This window comes from Lolium rigidum, chromosome 6, assembly GCF_022539505.1.
Source record: "Lolium rigidum isolate FL_2022 chromosome 6, APGP_CSIRO_Lrig_0.1, whole genome shotgun sequence".
Taxonomy (NCBI): domain Eukaryota; kingdom Viridiplantae; phylum Streptophyta; class Magnoliopsida; order Poales; family Poaceae; genus Lolium; species Lolium rigidum.
In genome coordinates, this window is record NC_061513.1 from 143,662,339 (window position 1) to 143,677,714 (window position 15,376).

Below are 15,376 nucleotides of genomic sequence, written 5' to 3' on the forward strand. Positions count from 1 at the left end.
CCGAAGATAGCGGCGGCGACACCACGCCGTCGTTGAGGAACCGCCGAAGGGAGAACAGACTTCGAAATCTCCCGAAGTTGTCGTCGAACCTGAAGATGCACCATGCTGCCGAGCTCCTCTCCCCCGCCACCACGGCCGGCCAAGAGAGCAGAGACAACACAACGACCTTGGAGAAGACCACAACGACGCTTATCGAGAGGGCCTGTCATGGAAGCAAACTCAGCAGTCTTCCACCTCGGAAGAACTGCAGAGGCCTTCTTTGACGACCGATTGGCGCTGCGCCACCGCACCAAATCAGAGGAGAACCCCCGCCATCCTTCAGCTCCACCTACTGCATCACTGTACTCCCTCTCTCCCTCACCGCCACGGCCGGCAGGAGAAGGAGAAGAAGCACCGTAGCACTGCAGATCTGGGGAACGATGGGCTTATTCATGGAGATCCCTGGATAGAAGACGCCTCCCACCCACTCCTCCTATTGGAGTAGAGGAAGAAATCCCACCAGGCTACACCAAATCTTGCCCAAAATCACTGGTGCCCTACTCCCATCTACTGGCAGCTCGCCAACACTAGACCTAGCTACTATGTATAGAAGGGCCGGACACCCTCTCTCCCCTCTACTCCGGCCGGCAAAGCCGCCAGAGAGAGAGAGAGAGGAGAGGGGCCGGAGAAAGGGCATCGACTCTCAGGGGATAGAGGAGAGAGAGAGGCGAGAGGGGATGTTCCACAGTAAGCAACGTCTTGGTTACCCGCAAAAAAAAAAAGCAATGTCTTGGCAATATCATCTCAATCTTCAATCAGCACGGAGCCGCACCGGCTATAAATATCACGTGCCACCGCCAGTGAAGCTCAAAATCTGGCCTAAAACTCTTTTGGGGGTGCTCTATACATAATCTACAGTATTGGAGATGCTGTCGGGATATGTGGTACGACGTCCATCGCCGCAGCCCGAAACACGAGGGCCAGACACGCGTAGTACGGCCTCTGCGGAGTACGACCAAGATCGTTGATGGCGTTGCTGCGCCTTTGGGTACTACGTATACCTAAGACTGTTGACGCACCTGCCTCCGCACTGCCGCTGCCAGATTTGATGGCGCTGCCTGTCGCTGCCGCCGCTGTCGAGGCAGGAGTGGCGAGAGCGAGCGAGCAAGGCACCAAAAGCCCGACCGCCGGGGGCACACCAACGCCAGATACTACGTACGTACCCGGGTGGCATGGTATACTTGCATGGCGCGTCGGTGTCGCTGCATCGGTCCGTGGAGAGAGATGCCAACAATGGGGTCGATGTATGGTGGTGGCATGCATGCATGTGTGCAAAAGTATAAAAATTAACTATACACTGTACTGTACTATACGAAGAGCGACAGCGAGGAGCGAAGTAAAAGAGGCAGGAGGAAAGGGCCCCCGGTTCGTGTAGCCAGGCAGAGGCGCAGTAGTGTTACGTCCACCTCACTTTCTCCCTCGCTTTTATCGGGTGTGGGTCACCCAGCCTGCTGCATGCCTGCTGACGCTGTTCCATTCCCTGGACGGCTGCACCGTGTCCATGCTCTGACGTCTTGCTTCAGGCACCCCATTGAACACACGGATTTTTTATCATTCATAGATCACGATACACGTGAACAAACTGGAAAACAAAATATGTGTACATGTCAAAAGGAAGTTTTATTGAAAAACCCTACTACAACAAGTCATACATACACAAAGACAGTAGAATGTGGTGTAAACAGAAACTCAATTCGGCTCCCGGATACATATACTCCCCTACCAAAAATAAATATTTCAAAGTGCCAAAAAGTATTGACAAAAAAATCTACATGTACATCTTGATAATATTCATGTGTTTGTCAAGTTTCGTGGAAAATCGAGAATGTCCAAGTAATAAAGAGAAAATTTATCTTGTGAAATGACTTACTTTTAGCTTTGAATTTTGTCTTTTTACATAGGCCACACGGCAAGTCGATTTTTCATGAAACGACTTTGTGAGCGTGTAGCACGTGAAGATGTCTGTGCGAATTTTATGTTTCAACTTTTTTGACATTTTAAAATATGTTTAAGGCGCATTTCAAAATAAAGGAAATATATGCTCTCATATGCCATAACATCACTCCCGTAGTGTAAACGTATATCGAAACACACAAATGTAGCCCGAGCTACATCTCACGCGTTTCTTGAAAAATGAAAAAACGGTATTTTGTAGTTTTAGAAAAAAAATCCGCAATTAAACTAGATGTAGATAATGTTTGTGTTCGACCAAGTGATTTTTAAAAAAATTAGAAAGACCTTGTATTCGATTCTGTACAAAAATGACAAAATCTGACATTTAAAGAATTTCCTCTATCCTTTTCCGGGCGGAGGGATAGATACATTTGTAAAATTTGTCAGATTTTCCGTTTCCTGCAGGCCGAACAGTGTCAGAGCTTGGACTAAATGGACTACAGAGACGTTTTGGGCCACAATTGGAGGGGGGGCAAATGAGCCAAGTATTACCTTAGTTAAATACGGAGATTTTGCGCTAAATTTTTAAAATTCGTGCAGGCCCTGACTTGCATGTAGCTCCACCAGTGACCTCGAATATACGCTATCTCGACTTGAGAACATAGCATTGCGTAGATAGAATTTTTCAAAATAAAAAAACAAAGAGCTACACGTATGACATCATTAGTTTCCATCAGATAATAAAATAAGGTCCTGAGTCAAAAATTTGAAAACTTGACCAACTTTATTTAAAAAAACTATCAACATATACTATGGCATTTACGCTTCAATAAAAACATATACTACGACATAAAATCAACATAATATGCAACTACATTTCAAGATGGATCTAGTGATACTAAATTGGTGCCATAAATGTTGCTATTTTCTCATATTATGACAAAATTTTGAGGCACTTATTGAGGACGAAGGGAGCAGGGTTTAACAATACAATGCACATGTATAACATTTCACTTTATCCTTATATTTTTCCAATTGTTTCTTCCAAAAAAACAAAAGAGTTCTCAATGGTATACCAAAATTCGTATACTTCTCCTCATGATTTCCAAAGGGTTGTTCGGGAGAGAATACTTTTGGGGAAGGAAGATCTCATGATTTCAAAATCGGTGACCATCAAGATCATACAAAGAACGTCTAACACTCAAAGCTACACGAAGAACTTTTCAAGATGATGTGACAATGGTGTCAATTAAGGTGAGGTGTTAGGGGTTAACACATAGTGATATGATTAGGCTAGTATGTAGTTAGCATTTTTATGGCTAAGCACTATAGCTTAGGAGTGGGGTTTGCAGGAATTGAGTACGAACCGGTACAGCTGCCAGGTTTCCATCGCCTTGCCATCAACATCGTCGGTCCATTCTGCCTTCAGCGGCCCTTGTGGTTTTGGAGGCAAGGTGAACCACGACTGCTTGTCAGCAGGAGGGATGGTGAATTGGCAGTGATTGCCCTGAAGTTAGAATAAGCTCTGCTCGCCATATCCTCGCTCCAATGGTGCGCCTAGATCGAACGGAAGGCTCGTGGATTTGTGTGTCCGGCTAATTACGAGTGCAACAAATTAGGTTCTAGCAGTTTTTAACGTCAAGGCACATACCTAATCGTTGTGCTTGTGCTGAGGCGACTTTTTTTTTATCGCGACACTTATACATCTGCCACACGCTCTTGTACCCGATAGAAACACTAAAAGGAGGTGGTACATTAATTGGCAACACAAAATTTATGGCCATAAAATAGATAAGTGTGGTTTTTATTTTTGTCGTATCTGGTTGATCATTTGCGACACCTAAATTAATCATAATAAAAAAATCATAACCAACTGATATATTTCTTCATTAAAAAATAATTTTCATTTTATTTAAATATAAAATTGCATTATGGTTACCATGATATTACACTGTAACCACTTTCCAAAAAAATAAAAGAGAAGCCTATATAAATTTTATTTTTGAGGGCTGTTCCACCTTTTCTCTACGCACGGTAGAGTGACGGTGGCGGCGACATGGTTGCATCTTCTGTGCATGGTATCTATCTGCCTCCTTGTTTGCCGTCGAGAAATCACATTTCCTGGATAAAAACTTCTGCAGGTACTTTTCAAGAAAAATGCGTATTGAAAATACAAATCGTAATTATTTTTCTACATTTATTTTGTTGGAAATGAATTACTAGAAGCATGCTCCCATTATTTTTGAAGCAAATTCATATTTATGGTGAAACATCAAATATTATTGAAAACACAATCAGCTCCTGATTGGAAACAAATAAGGAAACAGATTCTTGGAAACATGATTTATCAGATTAATTAGTCGTCTGAAAATATGGAATCATTTTCGGAAGCATTTAGTAGGAAACAAAATATAATTTATAATTAGTAACTGAGACTACCGGATCTGTTCCACATAAGCATGTGTGATCCGAGACCACAATGGACAATGCTTGGCTGCCTGCAGTGAGTATATTGCGGAGGTCAATTCACCCGAGTTTGCTGAAGCGCTGGCTCTTAGGCGCGCGGTCAGTTTTGCGCAAGACGAGGGTTTTGGAAGGATAATCATCAATTCTGATTGCCTTTCCGTGGTGAATCGGGTGAATGCGTTGGAGCAGGACCATTCTCTTATTGGCCCGGTGATACATGACATCAAGAATTTGGCGGCCTCCTTCTCCTCCTGTTCTATCAAACATGTTGTGCGAGGTTTAAATGTTCCTGCTCATTTTTTAGCTAAGTCGAGTTTTGCTTTAGGCCCTGTTGTGTGGCGTGGTGTGTCACCGGACTGCATTGGGGAGTCTCTTTGTAATGACATTATGATTATGTGATCAATAAAGCACTAATTCCTATAAAAAAAAAGCATGCAATCTGGCGCACGATCTGTGGAGGTGGTAAAGACTAGCTGTCGGGGTCCGATCAGAATCGTGTCGTCGGACCTCTCGCACACCGCATTTTTTCAATTCAATTATGAAACGATTTTCATCGGACTCCGTTGTATAGTCTGATGGCGTGTATTTCACACGTTCGTTGGGCAACCCCAAGAGGAAGGTATGATGCGCACAGCAGCAAGTTTTCCCTCAGAAAGAAACCAAGGTTTATCGAACCAGGAGGAGCCAAGAAGCACGTTGAAGGTTGATGGCGGCGGGATGTAGTGCGGCGCAACACCGGAGATTCCGGCGCCAACGTGGAACCTGCACAACACAACCAAAGTACTTTGCCCCAACGAAACGAGTGAGGTTGTCAATCTCACCGGCTTGCCGTAACAAAGGATTAACCGTATTATGTGGAAGATGATTGTTTGCGGAGAAAATAGTAAAAACAAGTATTGCAGCAGATTTGTATTTCAGTATTAAAAGAATGGACCGGGGTCCACAGTTCACTAGAGGTGTCTCTCCCATAAGATAAAAGCATGTTGGGTGAACAAATTACAGTCGGGCAATTGACAAATAGAGAGGGCATAACAATGCACATACATGACATGATAAGTATAGTGAGATTTAATTGGGCATTACGACAAAGTACATAGACCGCCATCCAACCGCATCTATGCCTAAAAAGTCCACCTTCGAGTTATCATCCGAACCCCTCCAAGTATTAAGTTGCTAACAACAGACAATTGCATTAAGTATGGTGCGTAATGTAATCAACAACTACATCCTCGGACATAGCGCCAATGTTTTATCCCTAGTGGCAACAAGCACAACACAACCTTAGGGGTTTCGTCACTCCCCAGGTGTCAATGCGGGCATGAACCCACTATCGAGCATAAATACTCCCTCTTGGAGTTAAAATTAAAAACTTGGCCGAGCCTCTACTAGAAACGGAGAGCATGCAAGATCATAAACAACACATATGTAATAACTTGATAATTAACATGACATGGTATTCTCTATCCATCGGATCCCGACAAACACAACATATAGAATTACGGATAGATGATCTTGATCATGTTAGGCAGCTCACAAGATCCAACAATGAAGCACAATGAGGAGAAGACAACCATCTAGCTACCGCTATGGACCCATAGTCCAGGGGTGAACTACTCACTCATCACTCCGGAGGAGACCATGGCGGTGTAGAGTCCTCCGGGAGATGAATCCCCTCTCCGGCAGGGTGCCGGAGGAGATCTCCGGATCCCCCGAGATGGGATCGGCGCGCGTCTCGCAAGGTTTTCCGTATCGTGGTTTTTCGCATCGTGGGTTTCGCGACGGAGGCTTTAAGTAGGCGGAAGGGAAGAGTCGGGGGCCGGACGAGGGGCCACACCATAGGGCGGCGCGGGCCCCCCGGGCCGCGCCGCCTTGTGGTGTCGCCACCTCGTGGCCCCACTTCGTGTGTTCTTCGGTCTTCCGGAAGCTCCGTGGAAAAATAGGCCCCCGGGTCTTCGTTTCGTCCAATTCCGAGAATATTTCATTACTAGGATTTCTGAAACCAAAAACAGCAGAAAACAGCAACTGGCACTTCGGCATCTTTTTAATAGGTTAGTTCCAGAAAATGCACGAATATGACATAAAGTGTGCATAAAACATGTAGGTATCATCAATAATATGGCATAGAACATAAGAAATTATCGATACGTCGGAGACGTATCAAGCATCCCCAAGCTTAGTTCTGCTCGTCCCGAGCAGGTAAAACGATAACAAAGATAATTTCTGAAGTGATATGCCATCATAACCTTGATCATACTATTTGTAAGCATATGTAGTGGATGCAGCGATCAAAACAATGGTAATGACATGAGTAAACAAGTGAATCATATAGCAAAGACTTTTCATGAATAGTACTTCAAGACAAGTATTAATAAGTCTTGCATAAGAGTTAACTCATAAAGCAATAAATCAAAGTAAAGGTATTGAAGCAACACAAAGGAAGATTAAGTTTCAGCGGTTGCTTTCAACTTGTAACATGTATATCTCATGGATAATTGTCAACATAGAGTAATATAACAAGTACAATATGCAAGTATGTAGGAATCAATGCACGGTTCACACAAGTGTTTGCTTCTTGAGGTGGAGAGAAATAGGTGAACTGACTCAACATAAAAGTAAAAAGAATGGTCCTTCAAAGAGGAAAGCATCGATTGCTATATTTGTGCTAGAGCTTTTATTTTGAAAACATGAAACAATTTTGTCAACGGTAGTAATAAAACATATGAGTTATGAAAGTTATATCTTACAAGTTGCAAGTCTCATGCATAGTATACTAATAGTGCCCGCACCTTGTCCTAATTAACTTGGACTACCGGATCTTTGCAATGCACATGTTTTGACCAAGTGTCACAATGGGGTACCTCCATGCCGCCTGTACAAAGGTCTAAGGAGAAAGCTCGCATTTTGGATTTCTCGCTTTTGATTATTCTCAACTTAGACATCCATACCGGGACAACATGGACAACAGATAATGGACTCCTCTTTAATGCATAAGCATGTGGCAACAATTATTATTCTCATATGAGATTGAGGATATATGTCCAAGACTGAAACTTCCACCATGAATCATGGCTTTAGTTAGCGGCCCAAAGTTCTTCTCTAACAATATGCATGCTCCAACCATGAAGGTGGTAGATCTCTCTTGCTTCGGACAAGACGGACATGCATAGCAACTCACATGATATTCAACAAAGAATAGTTGATGGCGTCCCCGAAGCATGGTTATCGCACAACAAGCAACTTAATAAGAGATAAAGTGCATAAGTACATATTCAATACCACAATAGTTTTTAAGCTATTTGTCCCATGAGCTATATATTGCAAAGGTGAATGATGGAATTTTAAAGGTAGCACTCAAGCAATTTACTTTGGAATGGCGGATAAATACCATGTAGTAGGTAGGTATGGTGGACACAAATGGCATAGTGGTTGGCTCAAGTATTTGGGATGCATGAGAAGTATTCCCTCTGGATACAAGGTTTAGGCTAGCAAGGTTATTTGAAACAAACACAAGGATGAACGGTACACCAAACTCACATAAAAGACATATGGTAAACATTATAAGACTCCATACCGTCTTCCTTGTTGTTCAAAACTCAATACTAGATGTTATCTAGACTCTAGAGAAACCAAATATGCAAACCAAATTAGTAAGCTCTAAGTATTTCTTCATTAATGGGTGCAAAGTATATGATGCAAGAGCTTAAACATGAGCACAACAATTGCCAAGTATCAAATTATCCAAGACATTATAGCAATTTACTACATGTATCATTTTCCAATTCCAACCATATAACAATTTAACGAAGATGAAACTTCGCCATGAATACTATGAGTAGAGCCTAAGGACATATTTGTCCATATGCAACAGCGGAGCGTGTCTCTCTCCCATAAAGTGAATGCTAGGATCCATTTTATTCAAACAAAACAAAAAACAAAAACAAACCGACGCTCCAAGCAAAGTACATAAGATGTGACCGAATAAAAATATAGTTTCAGGGGAGGAACCTGATAATGTTGTCGATGAAGAAGGGGATGCCTTGGGCATCCCCAAGCTTAGACGCTTGAGTCTTCTTAGAATATGCAGGGGTGAACCACCGGGGCATCCCCAAGCTTAGAGCTTTCACTCTCCTTGATCATATTGCATCATACTCCTCTCTTGATCCTTGAAAACTTCCTCCACACCAAACTCGAATCAACTCATTAGAGGGTTAGTGCATAATAAAAATTCACATGTTCAGAGGTGACACAATCATTCTTAACACTTCTGGACATTGCATAAAGCTACTGGACATTAATTGATCAAAGAAATTAATCCAACATAGCAAAAGAGGCAATGCGAAATAAAAGGCAGAATCTGTCAAAACAGAACAGTCCGTAAAGATGGATTTTATTAGACCACCAGACTTGCTCAAACGAAAATGCTCAAATTGAATGAAAGTTGCGTACATATCTGTGGATCATGCTCGTAAATTGGCGTAATTTTCTGAGCTACCTACAGGGAGATAGACCCAGATTCGTGACAGCAAAGAAATCTGGAACTGCGTAGTAATCCAAATCTAGTACTTACTTTTCTATCAAAGACTTTACTTGGCACAACAAAACATAAAACTAAGATAAGGAGAGGTTGCTACAGTAGTAAACAACTTCCAAGACACAAATATAAAACAAAAATACTGGAGTAAAAACATGGGTTGTCTCCCATAAGCGCTTTTCTTTAACGCCTTTCAGCTAGGCGCAGAAAGTGTAATTCAAGTGTTATCGCGAGATGTAGCATTGATATCATAAGCTCCCCCATTTGTAGTGGTACTAGGGGCTTTGTCAATTTTAGGCCTATAATAATATTTCTTTGGTTTAGGCACTTTAGAGACATACATAAACTTTTGCTTCTTTCCCACGTAAGCTTTCTCTCTAAACTGTAAAGATGAAAAGGTTGAACCCAAGGTTCCCATAGCTTTTTCAAGTTCGCCAATCCTATTAATTTGATTATCATGGTCAACACAAGTTCCTAGGACACTAATTCTTTCATCAATTCCTCCTAAGGATTTATCAAGTTCATCGAGTTTTATCAAGTAATATCTCCAACTTAGTTTCAACACTCGGAAAATTTTTCTCTATGGTTTCCAATTTTTTCATAACATCCTCAAGGGAGGTTTCAATTTTAGTTTCATTAACAGGTGGTGTTCCAAATAAACTCTCAATAATGCAGCTAGCTTCTAAAGCGGGAGCGCCTAGGAAATTACCTCCCGCGAGACAATCAAGAACATATCTATTCCAGCTAGAGATACCAACATAAAAATTCCTGAGTAGGATAGTGGTGGAGTGTTTCTTAGTGCACCTATTATGGGCATCACTAATTCTATACCAAGCATCTTTTAAACATTCTCCTCCTTGTTGCTTAAATGAACGAACTTCAACTTCAGGATTACTCATTTTAGCAGTAGTAAATAAAACAAACTAGATAAAGTAAATGCAAGTAAACTAATTTTTTTTGTGTTTTTGATATAGCAAACAAGACAGTAAATAAAGTAAAGCTAGCAACTAATTTTTTTGTGTTTTGATATAATGCAGCAAACAAAATAGTAAATAAAATAAAGCAAGACAAAAACAAAGTAAAGAGATTGAGAAGTGGAGACTCCCCTTGCAGCGTGTCTTGATCTCCCCGGCAACGGCGCCAGAAAATATGCTTGATGGCGTGTATTTCACACGTTCGTTGGGCAACCCCAAGAGGAAGGTATGATGCGCACAGCAGCAAGTTTTCCCTCGAGAAAGAAACCAAGGTTTATCGAACCAGGAGGAGCCAAGAAGCACGTTGAAGGTTGATGGCGGTGGGATGTAGTGCGGCGCAACACCGAGAGATTCGGCGCCAACGTGGAACCTGCACAACACAACCAAAGTACTTCGCCCCAACGAAACAGTGAGGTTGTCAATCTCACCGGCTTGCTGTAACAAAGGATTAACCGTATTGTGTGGAAGATGATTGTTTGCAGAGAAAATAGTAAAAACAAGTATTGCAGCAGATTTGTATTTCAGTATTAAAAGAATGGACCGGGGTCCACGGTTCACTAGAGGTGTCTCTCCCATAAGATAAAAGCATGTTGGGTGAACAAATTACAGTCGGGCAATTGACAAATAGAGAGGGCATAACAATGCACATACATGACATGATAAGTATAGTGAGATTTAATTGGGCATTACGACAAAGTACATAGACCGCCATCCAACCGCATCTATGCCTAAAAAGTCCACCTTCGAGGTTATCATCCGAACCCCTCCGGTATTAAGTTGCTAACAACGGACAATCGCATTAAGTATGGTGCGTAATGTAATCAACAACTACATCCTCGGACATAGCGCCAATGTTTTATCCCTAGTGGCAACAGACACAACACAACCTTAGGGGTTTCTGTCACTCCCCGGTGTCAATGCAGGCATGAACCCACTATCGAGCATAAATACTCCCTCTTGGAGTTAAAAGTAAAAACTTGGCCGAGCCTCTACTAGAAACGGAGAGCATGCAAGATCATAAACAACACATATGTAATAACTTGATAATTAACATGACATGGTATTCTCTATCCATCGGATCCCGACAAACACAACATATATAATTACGGATAGATGATCTTGATCATGTTAGGCAGCTCACAAGATCCAACAATGAAGCACAATGAGGAGAAGACAACCATCTAGCTACCGCTATGGACCCATAGTCCAGGGGTGAACTACTCACTCATCACTCCGGAGGCGACCATGGCGGTGTAGAGTCCTCCGGGAGATGAATCCCCTCTCCGGCAGGGTGCCGGAGGAGATCTCCGAGATCCCCCGAGATGGGATCGGCGGCGGCGGCGTCTCGGTAAGGTTTTCCGTATCGTGGTTTTTCGCATCGGGGTTTCGCGACGGAGGCTTTAAGTAGGCGGAAGGGCAAAGTCGGGGGCCGGACGAGGGGCCACACCATAGGGCGGCGCGGGCCCCCCGGGCCGCGCCGCCTTGTGGTGTCGCCACCTCGTGGCCCCACTTCGTGTGTTCTTCGGTCTTCTGGAAGCTCCGTGGAAAAATAGGCCCCTGGGTCTTCGTTTCGTCCAATTCCGAGAATATTTCGTTACTAGGATTTCTGAAACCAAAAACAGCAGAAAACAGGAAGTGGCACTTCGGCATCTTGTTAATAGGTTAGTTCCAGAAAATGCACGAATATGACATAAAGTGTGCATAAAACATGTAGGTATCATCAATAATATGGCATAGAACATAAGAAATTATCGATACGTCGGAGACGTATCATAGTCCTTTTTCTTATGCAAGGGGTGGGTGGTGGTCAGGTGGGCTTTATTGTAGTGTCATGTCATCCGGACCATTTTTTTAAACGAGGGCCCGGACCATTTTTGTTTTCACTACTGTGGTTGCATGCGTGTCTTTTCCAATTTGATAGATGCATGTCTTGTGTGGTGGTCCATTGAAATCTTAGGGCATCTCCAGCGGACCGTTTGCTCCGCCGTGATCGGAAATGCGTATGGCACCACTTCCAGCGGGAAAGTGACCGGACCGTCCGCGAAGACGCAAACCTGGCCCAAATATGCGTCAGTTTTGCGTCTCAGCGGACGCTCGGCGGTCGCGAAAAATGTTCGTTCGGTCCTCGCACGGGCCCACCTGGTAGCGGCACAACTGCTTCGTCTCCGCGGCATTACTTCCGGGCGGCGCGCTGCAGCCTTTGCAGGGCCGCGTTAATGGCGTGCCTCGGCTTCCGCGAGCGTGCGCAGCGTCGATGCTGAAAGGATCGTATGCCGCACCTAGAGGGGGGGTGAATAGGTGCTAACCAATTTTTAGTTCTTTTTCAATTTAGGCTTGACACAAAGGTAAATTCTCTAGATATGCAACTAAGTGAATTTACCTATATGACAAGATAAACAACTAAGCAAGATATAGCTACACAATATAGGAGATAGAAAAGGATAGAGGTAACCGAGAGTGGAGCACGCGATGACACGGAGATGATTCCCGTAGTTCCCTTCCTTTGCAAGAAGGTACGTCTACGTTTGGAGGAGTGTGGTTGCTACGAAAGCCAAACCAACGGCCACGAAGGCTTCACTCGGATCTCTCGTGAGCAACGCCACGAAGGCCTAGCCCACTTCCACTAAGGGATTTCCTCGAGGCGGAAATCGGGCCTTTACAAGGTTCTTGGGGCACACATCCACAACTGAATTGGAGGCTCCCAAATCTGTAACAATACAACAATCAACAACAACACATCAACAAAAATCAACTAGGGAACCAAATAGGAACTCTAGCATGAGATACCTCAAACAAATGAGGGGGAAATGAAAAACGCTTCGGTGAAGATGTAGATCGGTGTCTTCTCCTTCGAATCTCCAAAGATCAAGAGCTTTGGTTGGGGGAGGAAGGAGATCTTGCAAATCTTGTGTTCTTGAGGTGGCTCTAATGGAGGTGAGGCTTGGCAGATTTCTTGAGCAATGATTGAGCAAAGGGGGAAGGAAGAAGAAGAGGGGTATAAATACCCCTCCCCAAAATCCAGCCGTTGGGGCTTCCGGGGGGCCGGATAATCCGGCCTATGTAAGGGCCGGATAATCCGGCCTCAGGTACAAAACCGGGACAATGTCCGGCCAAAAATCCGGCCACTATCCAGAGAAGCTTTTCTTCAGGTCCTTAGCAATTTTCGAGGGGCCCAGATATTTCAGAAATGTCCGGCCCGGATAATCCGGCCTTGGGACAAAACCGGGACAATATCGGGCAAATGTCCGGCCCCTATCCAGAGCTGCTTTTCCTCAAGTCCTTAGCCGAGAAACTGGGGGAAATATCCGGCCCGGATTATCCGACCTGATGAACTTTTTGCTGTTTCTTTTTGAGAGCAGTGACCACATCCAACACACATACAGATGTATCTATATAATCCCTGTACCACTTAAACAAACATTAGTGTATCACATACATTGACATCAAACACTCAAAACATAACATGAGAGATGTTCTTTCAGATGCGTCTTCTCCGCCAGTACTGGCATCGAGGCGTCGCTTCGGCAGTCTGCGGCCGCGTTAATGTGGCGCGCGGCCGTCGCCTACCTCTGCGCACGTAGTAATGGCGATGCCACGCGTGGCGCGGCCGTCGCCCTGCCTCCACGCTATATATACAGGGGCGCGGGCATCTCATCTCCTCCCCACAAACCCTAGCCGCCGCTGCCGTAGCGCCGCTTCCTCTCAAGCAGATCCACCATGAGCACCGCCGGACGCGGCCAGGCTGCCGCGCCTCCACCTCCACCTTCACCTCCCACTCCACCTCCTCCGGCGTCGAGCTCTGATGTCTACGGGAGCTTCTATTCTTGTAGACAGTGTTGGGCCTCCAAGAGCAGAGGTTTGTAGAACAGCAGCAAGTTTCCCTTAAGTGGATCACCCAAGGTTTATCGAACTCAGGGAGGAAGAGGTCAAAGATATCCCTCTCATGCAACCCTGCAACCACAAAGCAAGAAGTCTCTTGTGTCCCCAACACACCTAATAGGTGCACTAGTTCGATGAAGAGATAGTGAAATACGAGTGGTATGAATAAGTATGAGCGAGTAATGCGCAGTAGTAGTAACGCAGTAAAACAGTAAACAAGCAGCGATAGCAGTATTTAGGAACAAGGCCTAGAGATTACACTTTCACTAGTGGACACTCTCAACATTGATCGCATAATAAATAACTCTTTCTCATATGTGCTACATACACTCTTTTGTTGGATGATGAACACATTAGGATTACACGAACCCTCAATGCCGGAGTTAACAAGCTCCACAATTCAATGTTCATATTTAAATAACCTTAGAGCATAATAGATCATTGCAAAATAAACCAAGAACTAACATAGTGCACACACTGTCCACATTACACTATGAAGGAGGAATAGATCACATCAATACTATCATAATGATAATTAACTCCACAATCTACAAGAGATCATGATCATAGCCTACGACAAGAACCACACGGTGCACACACTAGTCACCTTTACACCATGCGGGAGGAATAGACTACTTTAATAACATCACATGAGTAGCACACAACTAGTAGCGATACAAAGCTCATCATATGGATCTCAATCATGTAAAGCAGCTCATGAGATCATTGTATTGAAGTACATAGGAGAGAGATTAACCACATAGCTACCGGTACAGCCCCGAGCCTCGATGGAGAACTACTCCCTCCTCATGGGAGACAGCAGCGTTGATGGAGATGGCGGTGGTGTCGATGGAGAAGCCTTCCGGGGCACTTCCCCGTCCCGGCGGCGTGCCGGAACGGAGACTCCTGTCCCCGGATCTTGGCTTCGCGATGGCGGCGGCTCTGGAAGGTTTCTCGTACCGTGGCTTTTCCGTATCGTGGTTTTAGGTCGAGGGGCTTCTTATAGGCGAAGAGGCGGCGTCGGAGGGTCAACGAGGTGGCGACACCATAGGGGGCGCGGGCCACCCCCAGGCCGCGCCGGCCTATGGTCTGGTGGGCCTGTGCCCCCTCTGCGCGGCTCTCGTGTGTTCCGGATGCTTCCGGGCAAAATAGGAACCTGGGCGTTGATTTCGTCCAATTCGAGAATATTTCGTTACTAGGATTTCGAAACCAAAAACAGCGAAAACGAGGACCGGCACTTCGGCATCTTGTTAATAGGTTAGTTCCGAGAAAATGCACGAATATGACATAAAGTGTGCATAAAACATGTAGATATCATCAATAATGTGGCATGGAACACAAGAAATTATCGATACGTCGGAGACGTATCGGCATCCCCAAGCTTAGTTCTGCTCGTCCCGAGCGAGTAAACGATAACAAAGATGATTTACGGAGTGACATGCCATCATAACCTTGATCATACTATTGTAAACATATGTAATGAATGCAGCGATCAAAACAATGGTAATGACATGGGTAAACAGCTGAATCATAAAGCAATGACTTTTCATGAATAGCACTTTCAAGACAAGCATCAATAAGTCTTGCATAAGAG